General features: G+C 46.0%; 1 non-coding gene across 1 annotated transcript; it reads left to right on the top strand.

Moving 5' to 3' along the window:
* The first annotated feature begins 17,402 nt into the window (after positions 1-17,402).
* trnat-agu (transfer RNA threonine (anticodon AGU)) lies at positions 17,403-17,476 on the top strand. Its single transcript has one exon. It is a non-coding gene; the product is annotated as a tRNA-Thr (tRNA).
* Positions 17,477-17,821: the final 345 nt, after the last annotated feature.

Below are 17,821 nucleotides of genomic sequence, written 5' to 3'. Positions count from 1 at the left end.
TTCCAGGTTTACACACACTCGTCAGGATCACTCTCCATCGATCCCACCACTCCAGGCTCGGACACCCTCTTCAGGTCACTCTCCATAGATCCCACCACTCCACGCATAGATTTCTCCCTCACGATCAGATCACAGGTCCTTAGTCCTACCACATCCAGTCATGAATGGAGGTGGACAGATGAGATGAGGAGGCTCCAAAAACATCCCCATCCTCAATGATGCTGGAACCAAAGCTGAAGCATTTCTAACAATCTTCTGTCAGAAATTGCTCAGTGGATGATTCATCTCAGCCTCCTGAGGTCCCCAGCATCACAGTTTCCAGTCTTCAGCCAATTCGATTCACTCCACATGATAGTAAAAAACAGCTGAAGTCACTCGATACAGCAAAGACTATGGGCCCTAACAATATCCCGGTTCCAGTACCGAAGATTTGTGCTCCAGAACTAGCTGCGCCCTCAGCCAAGCTGTTCCAGTAGAGCTACAACACAGGCATCTACTGGACAATGTGGAAAATTGCCCAGGTGTGCCCTGTCCGTAAAGAAAATCAGGACAAATCCAATCTGACCAATTGCCGCCCCATCAGTCTGCTACCAATCATCAGCAAAGTGATGGAAGATGTCACCAACAGTGCTATCAAGCACCAGACACTTAGAATTCCTTAGGAACTTTTTTCCAATTATTTCTGAGGACCTGCTCACCGATGCTCAGTTTGGGTTCCGCCAGGGCCACTCAGTTCCTGACCTCATTATGGCCTTGGCCCAAATATGGGCAAAAGAGCTGAATTCAGGAGGTGAGATGAGGTAACAGTGACTGCTCTTGCCAAGGGCATCAAGGAGCCCTTGCAAAATTGAAGTCAATGTCAATCAGGGGGAAACTCTCCACTTGTTGGAGTCATACCTAGCGCAAAGGAATCTGGCAGCTCAAAACTGGGCATCCATGAGGCACTGTGGGCCATCAGCAGCAGCAGAATTGTATTTAAACACAATATGTTACCTCATGGCCTGGCATATCCCTCACTCTACCATTACCATCAAGCCAAGGGAGCAATAGTGGTTCAATGAAGTGTGCAGGAGGGCATGTCAGGAACAGCACCAAGCAGACCTAAAAATGAGGTGTCAACCTGGTGAAGCTACAACACAGGATTACTTGCATGTCAAACAGTGGAAGCAGCATGCAATAGACAGAGCTAAGTGATCTCACAACCAACAGATCAGATCAAAGCTCTGCAGTCCTGCCACATCCAGTCCTGAATGGTGGTGGATAATTAAACAATTCACAGGAGGTCAAGGCTCCACAAATATCCCCATCCTTAATGATAGGGGAGACCAGTATATCAGTGCAAAATACAAGGTTGAATCATTTACAACCATCTTCAGCCAGAAGTATCAAGTAGATGATCCATCTTGGCCTCCTCCTGATGTCCCCAGCATCACAGATGCGAATCTTCAGCTAATCCAATTCACTCCACATGATATCAAGAAATGGCTGAAGGCACTGGATATTGACAACATCCCAGCTGTAGTGCTGAAGACTTGTGCTCCAGAACTAGCCGCGCCACTAGCCAAGATGTTCCAATACAGCTACAACACTGGCATCTACCCGGCAATGTGGAAAATTGCCCAGGTATGTCCTGTATACAAAAAGCAGGACAATCCAACCCTGTCAATTACTGCCCCATCAGCCTTCTCTTGATCATCAGTAAAGTGATGGAAGGTGTCGTTGACAGTGCTATCAAGCAGCACTTACACAGTCATAACCTGCTCACCGATGCTCAGTTTGGGTTCCGCCAGAGCCACTCAGTTCCTGAACTTTATATGGCCTTGGCCAAAATATGGGCAAAAGAGCTGAATTCCGGAGGTGAGGTGAGGTAACATTGACTGTTCTTGCCAAGGGCATCAAGGAGCCCTTGCAAAATTGAAGTCAATGTCAATCAGGGGGAAACTCTCCACTGGTTGGAGTCATACCTCGCGCAAAGGAATATGGTGATGGTTGTTGGTGGCCAATCATATCAGTCCCAGAACATTGCTCAAGATTTCCTCAGGGTCACGTCCTAGGCCCCAACCATCTTCAGCTGCTTCATCAGTGACCTTTCCTGTATCATAAGGTTAGAAGTGGGGATGTTCACTGATGATTGCAAAATGTTCAGTCGCATTAGCAACTCCTCAGATACTAAAGCAGTCCATGTCCACATTTGGAGAGACCGGGACCATATTGGGCTTGGGCTGATAAGTGGCAAGTAACATCCATGCAATAAAAAGGTGGCTCTGTGGCGCAATGGATAGTATGTTGGACTTCTAAATGATGAGAAAAATGATATTGAAAGGTTGTGGGTTCGCGTCCCACCAAAGTCAGATTTTAGGGTGGCACAGTGGTGCAGTGGTTAACATCACAGCTCCAGCGACCCGGGTTTGTTACTGGGTACTGCCTGTGCGGAGTTTGCAGGTTCTCCCGGTGGCCCTGTGGGTTTTTGCAAATCATGTGAGGATTCATGTGCAGTCGAGAAACAAGCAGAATGCACAAAGTGCAGAGGAGAGCTGAAAAAGGAAATGAGATCAGCAAGAGAGTGCATGAGAAAAGATTAGCAGGTCACATGACTGGGAACACTGAATTCTTTTGCCAACAGATGGACAGTCAATGAAAGGGTGGGTCAATTAGAGATCCTGTGGAGGCAGAGGGTGTGGCTGAGGTATTAATTAAGTACATTTCATCTGTCATCACAAAATAAGTGGATGCTGCAAATGTCACAGTAAAGGAGGAGATTGTGGAGAATTTGGAGGGGATGAAAATAGATAAAGAGGAGACAATTACAAGGTTGGCAGTGTTCACAGTAGAAAGGTCACCCGGTCTGGAAGGGCTGAATCCTGGGTTGCTGAGGGAAGTCAGGGTGGAAATAGCGGAGACTCGAACCACAATCTTTCAATCCTCCTTGAATATGGGAATGATGCCAGAGGATTGGAGGATGGAGGTAAGCTTGGGTAGTTTGATATCAGTTTAACTTGACCGTTTTTATAATGTTCTTTCTTTTGGGCCTCCTTGTCTCGAGAGACAATGGATACGCGCCTGGAGGTGGTCAGTGGTTTGTGAAGCAGCGCCTGGAGTGGCTATAAAGGCCAATTCTGGAGTGACAGGCTCTTCCACAGGTGCTGCAGAGAAATTTGTTTGTTGGGGCTGTTGCACAGTTGGCTCTCCCCTTGCGCCTCTGTCTTTTTTCCTGCCAACTACTAAATCTCTTCGACTCGCCACAATTTAGCCCTGTCTTTATGGCTGCCCGCCAGCTCTGGCGAATGCTGGCAACTGACTCCCACGACTTGTGATCAATTTCACACGATTTCATGTCGCGTTTGCAGACGTCTTTATAACGGAGACATGGACGGCCGGTGGGTCTGATACCAGTGGCGAGCTCGCTGTACAATGTGTCTTTGGGGATCCTGCCATCTTCCATGCGGCTCACATGGCCAAGCCATCTCAAGCGCCGCTGACTCAGTAGTGTGTATAAGCTGGGGGTGTTGGCCGCTTCAAGGACTTCTGTGTTGGAGATATAGTCCTGCCACCTGATGCCAAGTATTCTCCGAAGGCAGCGAAGATGGAATGAATTGAGACGTCGCTCTTGGCTGGCATACGTTGTCCAGGCCTCGCTGCCGTAGAGCAAGATCCATTGTAATAACTAACAAGGTTAAGAAAGCTATTTTATAATTAACACATGACCAAAGGAGCCATTTTGTGTTCAGTACTAACGTTTATATCCTGTGTAATTAATGAGTAGCTACCCATCCTGAAACAGATGATTGTAAAAGTAATGAACCATGATTGAGTTATAATTAATGAATCAATAATCATTTTAGAGAGAATGGGTTTTCATTTAAAGTTAGTTCAATCTAATTACTGTGAGTTTCTGTGTCTTTGTGGGAAAGGGCAGTTTCAGCGAAATGTATTCAAACAATGGACCTTTCTAGGACCCCTGATAAAACCCATGGTATGGTACATCGTGACCTTCAGGAGTCTCGATTTAATGAATAGTAAACTTGTTTCAGATCAGATTGGGAGACAGTGTGAAACCACTCCATTGTACTCATGTCTGAGATTCTGAGGACAGGTGGCTCTTAGTGGAAGACATCATTAAGAACTAATTAAATGTACCTAGCAACAGATAGGAGCAATTATTATTTTACATGGTGGTGTGATGGCCGTCCAGGGGTTAAAAGTAGGGATCTTGTAAGGTTTCAGTGTGCAGGAACACTAGAAGATCTCAGGGGTAAAGGCTCAGATCATCAACCAAGTTCTCCACCTGACGAGGGATCTAGGCTGGACAAAGAGGACCGTGACACTCTGAGACCAAGCTCGACCAGTCCACACACCTGCTAGAGCTGTAAAGTTATATTGTCCAAGTTTGTTAAATATAATTTTACTTTCAATTATTAAGTACTATTTTCCTCTCAATAAATGTTCAGGACTTATTAATCAATTATCCTGTTGCCTTAATTGGTTAAAGTCATGCCCAAAGAGATTGTCCACAATAGACTTTCCAGAACTGAAAGATAAGTCTGCAAGGATTGCTAATTTTACAGCCCTGTTTAAAAAGGGAGATAAACCCAGGAACGACAGACCAGTTCGTCTAAAGACGGTGGTGGGGAAAATTTTAGAGACAATTATCCAGGAGAAAATTAACTGTCACTTGGTCGAACATGGGCTAATAAATGACAGCCAGTACAGATTGGTTAACAGAAGATTGTGTCTGAAATAATGAATTAATTTCTTTGATGAAGTTTCACAGAGAGTTGACCAGGGTGGTGAGGTTGATGGTGTGTGTCTGGACTTCAAAATTGTGTTTGAAAAAGTACCATAAAATAGACTTGTTAACAAAATTGGAGCAGATGGGATTAAAGAGGCAGTGGCAGTGTAGATACAAAATTTGCTGAGGGACAGAAAGCATAAAGTAGGGTGAATGCTTGTTTTTCAGAATGGAGGGACTAATACAGTAATGTCACTGTTGTTGTAGTGTGTGCAGTGTCTGACCCTGAGCTGTTTTAGGGTGGGGGCTGTTTGTGATGTTCCTGTGGGGTGCATTATCATCAGGGTCCCTCTCTGAGCTGTCACAGGGATGGGGCAGTGTGTGATATCCTTGTGCATGTCATGCAGGCCCACTGGCTTGTGGTTCCATCCTGATGCCAGGAAACAGAGCCCCATCGATGGGCAAAAAGTCTCACTTCTCTTTGGGTGTCTTGAGAGAAAAGCAGGGTTAGGGAGTAAACCTGGACAGTAAATCCGGAGTGGAGTCCTGGAGGCAGTTACCTGTTACTTATCAGGCAGTTTTCCAGCAACTCCTGTAGCAGAGCTGGTACCAAACAGTACTGGATTTTCCCTTTCCTTTGGACAATACCAGCAATGCTGACAGGGGGTCCTGATGCTCAGGGTCTCCATACTATTTGCCCAGGAGAGGACACTCCCGCTTTGTGGTTAAACATTAACGCAACATGGGAAGAAACAGTTACCGATTATAAGCTCTCATTCAATTGGTGTAGAGTATGAGCACCAGGGGTTACTTCCGACAGTGGGAGACATCATCAGACCTCATTGGATAACTACCATGTACTCCAAGCTGGGCAGCCCCCAGTCAGTTAGTTGCTATCCTGCCACGACCTGCTTGCTTCAATGGGTGCTTGGAGCTTAGAGAGTCATCTCTCAACAGGTGGATCGATAATCTATGCATCAGGCAAGACAAACTCAACACAGAAGACACCAGTCCTTCGCATCACAAGCTGGAATGTAAGGACCATGTGTCCTGGCCTTACCGACAACCTTCTGCAGGTTGATGACACACACAAGACAGCTGTGATGGACAAAGAACTCACAAGACTCAATGTGGACATTGCTGTTCTGCAAGAAACTAGACTCGTTCAAAGTGGATCCCTCAAAGAGAAACACTACACCTTCTTCTGGCAGGGGAAAGCCCAAGAGGCAACTCGTGAGCATGGAGTGGGTTTCACAGTAAATAACATGCTACTTGCGATGAGTGAACCACCCGCAGTCGGCTCAGAGAGACTTCTTACTCTTCAGTTGTCAACAAGCGCGGGCCCAGTTAATGGCATGTGCATCTATGTGCCGACACTCACCTCCACCCCAGATGTCAAGGATCAATTCTATGTGACACTTGACACTGCCATCAGTAGAATTCCCAGCACTGAGGGACTGTACCTTCCAGGAGACGTCAACGCAAACTTGGATACTGACTATAGCTTGGCCAATGAGCTTAGGGCACCAGGGGATTGGCAAGATCAACAAAAATGGACAGAGGTTGCTGTAGCTATGCTGTCACCATGGATTCTGTGTGATGAACAGCTACTTCCAGGTCAAGCTGTGCTACAAGGTGTCCTGGAGACATCCGAGATCACGCCACTGGCACCAGCTAGACCTTATCATCACCAGACGTACCACCCTCAGCAGTGTCCTCATCACGCACAGCAATCACAGCGCTGACTGTGACACTGACCACTCCCTGGTGTGTAACAAGGTCAGTCTTCAGACAAGGAAGCTTCATCCATCCATGAAGAAAGGTCGTCCTCTGATCAACACTTGCCGAACCACTGATCCAGAAAGGACCCAGGAGTTCCTCAACATCCTCGATCAGGCTCTTTCAAACAACAATGCTCAAGGCCTCAGTGCAGTGTCAAAGTGGAATCATCTGCACACCACCATCTATAACTCTGCACTCACTGTGTATGGGAAAAGAGATGGGAGGAATGCTGACTGGTTTGAGGCTTATTGGACTGAAATAGAGTCAGTTATTGCAACTAAGAGGAGAGCCCTCATGAACTACAAACCAGTACCCAGCTAACAACATCTAGATGCTCTCAGAGCTGCCAGAAACAAGTCTCTGCAGACTGCTCGGCCCACCTCCTTCTGAAATGTGTCTTTGCAAAGCAGGTGTGGAAGCGATGCAGTGGTTTTTGTCGAGGTTCATCCCAAGCAGCTCGGTAACTCAGGAGTCTGTGCTCTACGGCTGTTCCCAGGGACGCACACTGAGACAAACATCAACTGCTGCTGGAACACTATCAATTCAGTGAAAGACGTCCTTTGGTCTGCCCGAAACTTGCTGGTATTCCAGAGCAAAGAGTTGTCCACGATCGAATGTTGCAGACTGGCACATTCCGAGGTCCAGGACTACGTGCTGAGGGACGCACTAAAGAACAAAGAACAAAGAACAAAGATAATTACAGCACAGGAACAGGCCCATCGGCCCTCCAAGCCTGCGCCGATCCAGATCCTCTCTCTAAACATGTCGCCTATTTTCTAAGCTTCTGAATCTCTTTTCTTCCTGCCCATTCATGTATCTGTCTAGATACATCTTAAAAGACTCCATCGTGCCCGCATCTACCACCTCCGCTGGCAATGCGTTCCAGGTGCCCACCACCCTCTGCGTAAAGAACTTTCCACGCATATCCCTCCTAAACTTTTCCCCTTTCACTTTGAACTCGTGTCCTCTAGTAATTGAAACCCCCACTCTGGGAAAAAGCGTCTTGCTATCCACCCTGTCTATACCTCTCATGATTTTGTACACCTCAATCAGGTCCCCCTCAACCTCCGTCTTTCTAATGAAAATAATCCTAATCTACTCAACCTCTCTTCATAGCTAGCGCCCTCCAAACCAGGCAACATCCTGGTGAACCTCCTCTGCACCCTCTCCAAAGCATCCACATCCTTTTGATAATGTGGCGACCAGAACTGTACGCAGTATTCCAAATGTGGCCGAACCAAAGTCCTATACAACTGTAACATGAACTGCCAAGTCTTGTACTCAATGCCCCGTCCGATGAAGGAAAGCATGCCGTATGCCTTCTTGACCACTCTATTTACCTGCGTTGCCACCTTCAGGGAACAGTGGACCTGAACACCCAAATCTCTCTGGACATCAATTTTCCCCAGGACTTTTCCATTTACTGTATAGTTCACTCTTGAATTGGATCTTCCAAAATGCATCACCTCGCATTTGCCCTGATTGAACTCCATCTGCCATTTCTCTGCCCAACTCTCCAATCTATCTACATTCTGCTGTATTCTCTGACAGTCCCCTTCACTATCTGCTACTCCACCAATCTTAGTGTCGTCTGCAAATTTGCTAATCAGTCCACCTATACTTTCCTCCAAATCATTAATGTATATCACAAACAAGAGTGGTCCCAGCACGGATCCCTGTGGAACACCACTGGTCACACGTCTCCATTTTGAGAAACTCCCCTCTACTGCTACTCTCTGTCTCCTGTTGTCCAGCCAGTTCTTTATCCATCTAGCTAGTACACCTTGGACCCCAAGCGCCTTCACTTTCTCCATCAGCCTGCCATGGGGAACCATATCAAACGCCTTACTGAAGTCCATGTATATGACATCGACAGCCCTTCCGTCATCAATCAACTTTGTCACTTCCTCAAAGAATTCTATTAAGTTGGTAAGACATGACCTTCCCTGCACAAAACCATGTTGCCTATCACTGATGAGCCCATTTTCTTCCAAATGGGAATAGATCCTGTCCCTCAGTATCTTCTCCAGCAGCTTCCCTACCACTGACGTCAGGCTCACCGGTCTATAATTACCTGGATTATCCCTGCTACCCTTCTTAAACAAGGGGACAACACTAGCAATTCTCCAGTCCTCCGGGACCTCACCCGTGTTTAAGGATGCTGCAAAGATATCTGTTAAGGCCCCAGCTATTTCCTCTCTCGCTTCCCTCAGTAACCTGGGATAGATCCCATCCGGACCTGGGGACTTGTCCACCTTAATGCCCTTTAGAATACCCAACACTTCCTCCCTCCTTATGCCGACTTGACCTAGAGTAATCAAACATCTGTTCCTAACCTCAACATCCGTCATGTCCCTCTCCTCGGTGAATACCGATGCAAAGTACTCGTTTAGAATCTCACCCATTTTCTCTGAGTCCAAGCATAACATTCCTCCTTTGTCCTTTAGTGGGCCAATCCTTTCTCTAGTTACCCTCTTTCTCCTTATATATGAATAAAAGGCTTTGGGATTTTCCTTAACCCTGTTTGCTAAAGATATTTCATGACCCCTTTTAGCCCTCTTAATTCCTCGTTTCAGATTGGTCCTACATTCCCGATATTCTTTCAAAGCTTCGTCTTTCATCAGCCGCCTAGACCTTATGTATGCTTCCTTTTTCCTCTTAGCTAGTCTCACAATTTCACCTGTCATCCATGGTTCCCTAATCTTGCCATTTCTATCCCTCATTTTCACCGGAACATGTCTCTCCTGCACGCTAATCAACCTCTCTTTAAAAGCCTCCCACATATCACATGTGGATTGACCTTCAAACAGCTGCTCCCAATCTACATTTCCCAGCTCCTGCCGAATTTTGGTATAATTGGCCTTCCCCCAATTTAGCACTCTTCCTTTAGGACCACTCTCGTCTTTGTCCATGAGTATTTTAAAGCTTACGGAATTGTGATCACTATTCCCAAAGTTGTCCCCTACTGAAACTTCGACAACCTGGCCGGGCTCATTCCCCAACACCAGGTCCAGTATGGCCCCTTCCCGAGTTGGACTATTTACATACTGCTCTAGAAAACCCTCCTGGATGCTCCTTACAAATTCTGCTCCATCTGGACCTCTAACATTAAGCGAATCCCAGTCAATGTTGGGAAAATTAAAATCTCCTATCACCACCACCCTGTTGCTCCTACATCTTTCCATAATCTGTTTCCATATTTGTACCTCTATCTCACGCTCGCTGTTGGGAGGCCTGTAGTACAGCCCCAACATTGTTACCGCACCCTTCCTATTTCTGAGTTCTGTCCATATTGCCTCACTGCTCGAGTCCTCCATAGTGCCCTCCTTCAGCACAGCTGTGATATCCTCTTTGACCAGTAATGCAACTCCTCCACCCCTTTTACCTCCCTCTCTATCCCGCCTGAAGCATCGATATCCTGGGATATTTAGTTGCCAATCATGCCCTTCCCTCAACCAAGTCTCAGTAATAGCAATAACATCATACTCCCAGGTACTAATCCAAGCCCTAAGTTCATCTGCCTTACCAACTACACTTCTTGCATTAAAGCAAATGCACCTCAGAACACCAGTCCCTTTATATTCATCATCTGCTCCCTGCCTGCTCTTCCCCTTAGTCACACTGACTTCATTATCTAGTTTCTTACAGGCTTTTGTTACTACCTCCTCACTGTCAACTGACCTCAATTGGTTCCCATCCCCCTGCCACATTAGTTTAAACCCTCCCCAACAGCGTTAGCAAAAGCACCTCCAAGGACATTGGTTCCAGTCCGGCCCAGGTGTAGACCGTCCAATTTGTAATAGTCCCACCTCCCCCAGAACCGGCCCCAATGTCCCAAAAATCTGAACCCCTCCTTCCTGCACCATCTCTCAAGCCACGCATTCATCCTGACTATTCTTTCATTTTTACTCTGACTATCACGTGGCACTGGTAGTAATCCTGAGATTACTACCTCTGAGGTCCTACTTTTTAACTTGGCTCCTAACTCCCTAAACTCTGCTTGTAGGACCTCATCCCGTTTTTTACCTATATCATTAGTGCCTATGTGCACAATGACAACTGGCTGTTCACCCTCCCCCTTTAGAATGTTCTGCAGCCGATCTGAGACATCCCTGACCCGTGCACCTGGGAGGCAACATACCATTCGGGAGCCTCGTTTTCGACCACAGAACCGCCTGTCTACTCCCCTTACAATCGAATCCCCTACGACTATAGCCCTTCCACTCTTTTTCCCGCCCTTCTGAGCAGCAGAGCCAGCCACGGTGCCATGGACCTGGCTACTGCTGCCTTCCCCTGGTGAGCCATCTCCCTCAACAGTATCCAAAACGGTTTACTTGTTTTGGAGGGAGATGACCGCAGGGGACTCCTGCTCTGCCTTCCTGCTCTTTCTCTGCCTTTTGGTCACCCATTCCCTTTCTCCCTCAGCAATCCTAATCTGCGGTGTGACCAATTCACTCAACGTGCTCTCCACGACCTCCTCAGCATCGCGCATGCTCCAAAGTGAGTCCATCCGCAGCTCGAGAGCCGTCATGCGGTCCAACAATTGCTGCAGCTGGACACACCTCCTGCACGTGAAGGAGTCAGGGTCATCAGCCATGTCCCTGAGCTCCCACATTGAGCAAGAGGAGCATGATACGGGTCTGAGATCTCCTGCCATTTTTAATCTTACGTTTAAACTTAGTTAAATGAAAAAGGAACGAAAAGTTTTTACCAATCACAATAAAACCAGAGAAATCGAAAAAGCCTTACCTTATAAACACCCCACCGAGTCCTTTTTTTTTTTTGGTTAGAGGAGGAGGGCGGGTGGGAGACACTACAAGTGTGGTGTCTCGGGTTCAGAAACCGCCCAAATATACAGTGTTTTACTTACCCAGCAGCCCCCGGCCACCGCCGAAAAACAAAAGGAAATTAAATTTACTTTCAAACTGACTTTCCCAGCTGCTCACTCGCTCACACGCTGCTCCCGAAAAAGCTGCTGCACTGAAAGCTTGGGGAAGCCGCAGCAAAGGCTCAATGAGGAAAGACAACTGTGTAAGGTCCCCCCACCAAGCTGAACTGAGGAGCTGGATCCATGGGAAACCACTCGAACTGTATTGGGAAAATTTTCATTTGCTGTAAAATGTAAAAATGTATATGGAATGACAAATGAAATGGAAGGGTTGTGAGGCAACTCATGATTGTATTGAAGGAAACTGATCTCCCTTGCGCTGTTTGCATTTTTTGACTTGGTGCTGTTTGAAACTGTTCGGTCATGTATTTTTTACAGATTTTTATGAATAAAGTATATTTTGGAAATTTAAAAAAACTGCTCGGCACTGCACCAATCAATACTGGTTAAACCTCTGCGGCAGCATACAATCTGCTGCTGAATCTGGGGATGCTAGAGGGATGTATGAAGGAATTAAGAAAGCAATGAGAGCAGCAGTAACTAAATCATCACCTTTTGAAGACAAAGACAGGGGTGACCATCACTGAACCTAACAAGCAGATGGAAAGGTGAGTGGAGCATTACCTTGAACTCTACATAACGGAGAACATTGTCATTGAAGTAGTTCTCAGCGCCATTCCAGACTTCCCTGTCATGGAGGAGCTGGACAGTGACCCCACCATAATAGAGCTCAACAAGGCCATTGACCATCTTGCCAGTGGTAAAGCCCCGGGAAATGATGGTATTCCACCTGGAATCATCTAAAGTGGAAAAGCAGCTCTGCTGCAGCATCTCCATTAACTTCTGTGTCTCTGTTGGAAGGAAAGAGCTGCACCTCAAAACATACGTGATGCAAGTATTGTCACCTTGTACAAAAATAAGGGGGAATCGCAGTGACTGCAGAAATTACCGAGGCATCTGCATGCTAAGTATTGTGGGGAAGGTCTTTGCTCGCATTTCTCTGACCGGATTGCAGACCCTGACATCACACATCTATCCTGAGTCTCAGTGCAGCTTCAGAGCTGGCAGATTGACAGTCGACATGATTGTCTCACGTCGGCAGTTACAGGAGAAGTACTGTGAACAGTACAGACCACTCTACATTGTCTTTATAGACATCACCAAGGCCTTGGATCTTGTCAGCAAAGAAAGACTCTTCAAACTGCTATGGAAACTAGGCTGCCCTCCTGAACTCTTGGACCTCATCGCTTCTTTCTACGAAAACATGCACAGTTCCGTGAGTTACAATAGAGCAACATCAGACGCTTTCACGATCAGCAGTGGGATAAAGCAGGTTGCGTCCTGGTGCCAACTCTCTTCGGAACATAGGAGGAGTCCATTCAGCCCGTCCAGCCTGCTCTGTCATTCAATGATCATGGCTGATCATCTACCTCAACACTGCTTTCCCATGCTATCCCCATATCCCTTGAAGTCATGAGTATCAAGATTTCTATCAATTTCTGTCTTGAACATGCTCAATGATTGAACTTCCACAGACCCCTGGGGTAGAGAATTCCAAAGATTCACCACCCTCTGAATGAAGAAATTCCACCCATCTCAGTTTTAAATGGCCTATCCCTTATTATGAGACTATGTCTCCTGGTTTTGGATTCACCAACCAGCGCAAACATCCTGTCTACATCCACACTGTCGCACCCTGTAAGAATATTGCAAGTTTCAATGAGATCACCTCTCACTCTTCGAAACTTTAAGGAATACAGGCCCAGTTTCTTCATTGGACAATCCCACTATCCCAGGGATTCATCTGGTGACCCTCTGCTGCACTCCCTCTATGGCAAGTATATCCTTCCTTAGATAAGGAAGCCAAAACTGGACACAATGCTCCAGCGCGGTCTCACCAAGGCTCTGTACAATTGCAGCAAGACATCTTTACTCCTGTTCTCAAGACCCTTTGTGTGAAGGCCAACATACCATTTGCCTTCCTAATTGATCGCTGCACCTGCATGTGAGCTTTTAGTGTCTCATGAACAAGGACACCCAGGTCCCTTTGGACATTAACAGTTCTTAAGTTCTCACCATTTAAGAAATATTCTATCTTTCTGTTTATTCTACCAAAGTGGATAACTTCACATTTATTCACATTATTTTCCATCTGTCATGTTCTTTCCCATTCACTTAGCCTCTCCAAGACCCCTGGAAACCTCCTTGTAACCTCCTCACAGCTCACATCCTTTACAATTGGCATATTCTTCTCCATGCTGCTATTTTACAGTTTCAGTGACTCAGATGGGGGTGTCCAGCTGCATACCAGAGCTGACGACAAGCTGTTCAACTTGGCAAGACTGCGCGCCATGACCAAAGTGGGTAAATTCCTAGTCTGTGAGTTGCTCTTTGCTGATGACGCTGTGCTAACATCCCATAATGAAGTTCACTTGCAGCAGCTTGTAGATCGCTTCTCCCTGGCCTGCAAGGAATTTGGACTGGTGATCAGCATCAGGAAGATCAAAGTTATGGGTCAGGACGTGGAGACTCCACCTTCCATCAACATCGACAACCTCACTTTGGAGGTTGTCAACAGCTTCACATACCTTGGATCAACAATCACCAGCAATCTGTCCCTTGATACTGAAATCAGCACCAGGATTTCCAATGCTGCAGCTGTCATGTCAAAGTTGAGAAGACGAGTATGAACCGACAGCAAACTGATCGAAAATATAAAGCTCTGCGTGTACCAGGCTTGTGTTCTCAGCACCCTCCTTTACAATAGAGAAGCATCAACAACTTATGCAATTCAAGAAAAGCAGCTGAACAGCTTCCACCTCCGCTGCCTCAGATGGATATTGGGCATCTCCTGGCAGGACAGAGAGCCGAATGCGGAAGTACACCAGCGTGCAGCATGTTTGCCCTCTTGAGTCAGCGGTGACTCTGTTGACTGGGTCATGTGTGCTGAATGGATGACGGTCGCCTTGCCAAAGACACGCTCTTTGGTGAGCTTGCTATCAGCACGAGACCAACAGGTCACCCACGTCTGTGATACATGGACATCTGCAAGAGAGATCTCAAGCTGACTGGGATTGGAGTCGATGCATGGGAAGTCCTTCCTGCTGACTGGAATTCCTGGAGAAAGGCATTCAGGAAGACCATGGGAAAAGCAGAGGACAAAAGAAATGACCATTTGGAGGGAAAGAGAGCCCAGAGGAAGGAAAAATTATCAGTCGACCTCAGGCCAATGATATTCATCTGTACCAGCTGCGGAAGGGATTGTCACTCACGAGTCGTCCTCCACAGCCACAACAAATGATGTTTAATACAGAAGTGACGTACACCCTGGGTGTAGCCCATCGCCTTCCGAGACGGACGGTTGCCTATTACAATTACAACTACAGCTACAACTACAAGAGCGGGCCAGAGGCTGGGAACTCTGCGGCAACTAACTCAACTCTTGACTCACCAAAGCCTGCCCACCATCTACAAGGCACAAGTCAGGAATTTGATGGAATACTCATGCCTGGATGAGTGCAGCTCCAACAACACTCAAGTGATTGACACCATCAGGTCAAAGCAGCCCACTTGATTGGCACCCCATCCACCACCTTAAACATTCATTCCCTCTAGCACCAGTGCAGAGTGGCAACAGTGTGTAACATTTACAATACGTACTGCAGCAACTTACCAAGCCTCCTTCAACAGCACCTTCCAACCCACAAACACTACCACCAAGAAGGATAAAGGCAGCAGACGCATGGGAACATCACCACCTTCAAGTTCCCCTCCAAGTCACACACCATCTTGACTTGGCACTGTACCGCCATTCCTTCACTGTTGCAGGGTCAAAAACCAGGAACACCCTCCCAACAAGCACTGTGGAGGTGCCAGAGGATTGAACAGTGGCAAATGTGACTTCCTATTTCAAAAAAGGGTGTAAGGACAATCCAGGTAACTACAGGCCAGTTAGATTAACAGCAGTGGTGAGTAAGGTTTTAGGAACAATAATTAGGGAAAAGAAGCAACAGTCACTTGGAGAGATTTGAGTTAATTGAGGAGAGTGAGCATGGATTAATAAATGGGAGTTCATGCTTGACTAACTGCATTTTTTGATGAACAAACAGGAGGATGATGGATTTTAAGACAGGATGGATGGATGGATTAAGAATGGATGAGAAGGTACCACATAAAAGGGCGGTGAACAAAATTGAGGTTCATGGAATAGGAGACTCTCTGTCCAATTGGATAGAAAATTGCCTGAAGGACAGAAAATAAAGAGTCGTAGTAAATGGTTCTTTGGCAGACTGGAGGATAGTCGACAGTGGGTGTTCTCCAATGGTCACTGCGAGAACCACTGCTTTTCCTGCGATATGTAAATGACTAGGATCTTGGAATATAGAGTAGAATCTCAAAATATACCGAAAGCACCAAACCTGGAAGAGTGGTAAACAGTGAGGATGAAATGACCTGCCTGCAACAGGACAGTGATAGGCAGAATGGGCAGACAGGTGGCAGATGGAATTTAATATGACTTGTGTGAGGTGATGCACTTGAGCAGAAGGAACAGGGAGAGGCAATATATACTTAATGGCACAGTTCTAAAGAGAGCTAAAAATAATACTTTTTGCAAATGGATTGTTGGTCTGGGGGTATGTTTTTCACTTTGGGTGTGTGATTGGATAGCATGTGAAAGGTCCTGTTTTCAAATCCTGCATGACCTCTACTTCATTTGTGTTTTTAGTTGAAGGTCATTGATTGGTTGCAGCCTTACAAAAAGCGGAGTTGACTTTCACACGGAGCCTATTTGAGGACCAGAGAACTGGATTCAAAGAGCCTGTTGACAAAATTGAAATGAACTAAATGTACAGATTGCCAAGTGTGTGTATGAAGGTGAAGCAGTAACTGAGAGCTGGATCCAAAAACTACAGGACTGGGTTCTGGTATGGAATGGAATTCTTCTGTGTTTCTGTTGTTTGTCTTGGGTTAACTCATCGATTTTTTGTTTTTCACTTTGCCGATGCGTTTGAATAATTGTGGATCCTTCTTCAGGGTACTTTCTTTCACCAGGTAGTTCTGACCTCTGATGATGTTGATCGTAATCAGCTTCAACTCGCTGATAGTTTTGGAAGTGAGCAGATTTCCTTTGCTTGAGTCTGCAACATGTAACTCACTCTGACATGTGGATCCATGGCAGGATTTGAAAGCTGCCCCAGCATCGGAGCATACATTGCATCCATACAATAAGAGACCGAGTAGAAGTGATAGTTCAGTCAGTCGAACATGAGACTTTTCATCTCAGGGTTGTGAGTTTGAGTGCCATTCTGTTTCTCCATTTTTTTAGGCTTCACTAGCAGAGAGTACAAGGAGTGTTTGCAATGAAATTCAACAACAGTATGAGAAAGTCTCACTTTGATTCGGGAATCTTATCTCTCTGCAGCATCTGACTGTGAAAGATTGAACTTTATCTCATTTCATTGTCAGCTCAGAGTCACTGCGGCTCAGTGGGACTTCTGGCTGACTCCCGCTTCACAATCCATCAGTACTGAGAAAGCAATGGGGAATATTACTCACATGTTGTGTTCTGTAACCTTTTGGAAAAAATTGAATTATGTATTTTCTTCCAAAACATTCATTCTCAGTTCTGGGAAAAATAGAGAATATGATTGACTGTATCAGTAAGTGGGAAAAGTTAAAATATGCTGTGACCAGTGGAGAAATGGGATGAGAATAAATAGTAGCAAAATACTGCGGATGCTGGAAATCTGAAATAAAAACAATAAATGCTGGAACCACTCAGCAGGTCTGGCAGCATCTGTGGAAAGAGAAGCAGAGTTAACGTTTCGGGTCAATGACCCTTCTTCGGAAGTTCCGAAGAAGGGTCACTGACCCAAAACGTTAACTCTGCTTCTCTTTCCACAGATGCTGCCAGACCTGCGAAGTGGTTCCAGCATTTGTTGTTTTTTTTTTAGAATAAATAGTGCCCTTCTCTGATTTCAACTGCACAAGCGCTTTCAAACTGGCTCTGTAGCTTAGTTGGTTACAGCACCTGTCTAGTAAACTGGAGATCCTGGGTTCAACTCCCAGCAGAGCCTTATTACAGTGTGCTTTAGAAGTTTCCTAATCAATAATTTTATCCATGTCTTGTGAACTTTGACTTCGAATTCAAATTGCATAATGAATTTCAGTCACAGGAGAAAACAGCCATTGTGAAGGATCTGAGTTTGGAATGGCTGTTCCTCCTTGTACAGAAATTCAGTGCTGATATTTCAAAGGCAACTTCTTTCATAGAAGTTTGTTCACAGATGCATTCAACCTGGAAAAAAGCTCGACATTCATCTCACTGAAGGAAAGTGTGACCGTGTTGTATGTTTCAGAGTGTTTCTGTCGTTATGTGTTGCTTTCAACCGTGACTGGGACATGACGCAAGCGAGAGGGTT

This window comes from Heterodontus francisci, unplaced genomic scaffold (assembly GCF_036365525.1).
Source record: "Heterodontus francisci isolate sHetFra1 unplaced genomic scaffold, sHetFra1.hap1 HAP1_SCAFFOLD_102, whole genome shotgun sequence".
Lineage (NCBI taxonomy): Eukaryota > Metazoa > Chordata > Chondrichthyes > Heterodontiformes > Heterodontidae > Heterodontus > Heterodontus francisci.
The sequence above is the reverse complement of the archived record's forward strand: the minus strand, read 5'-3'. Positions and strand labels throughout refer to the sequence as shown.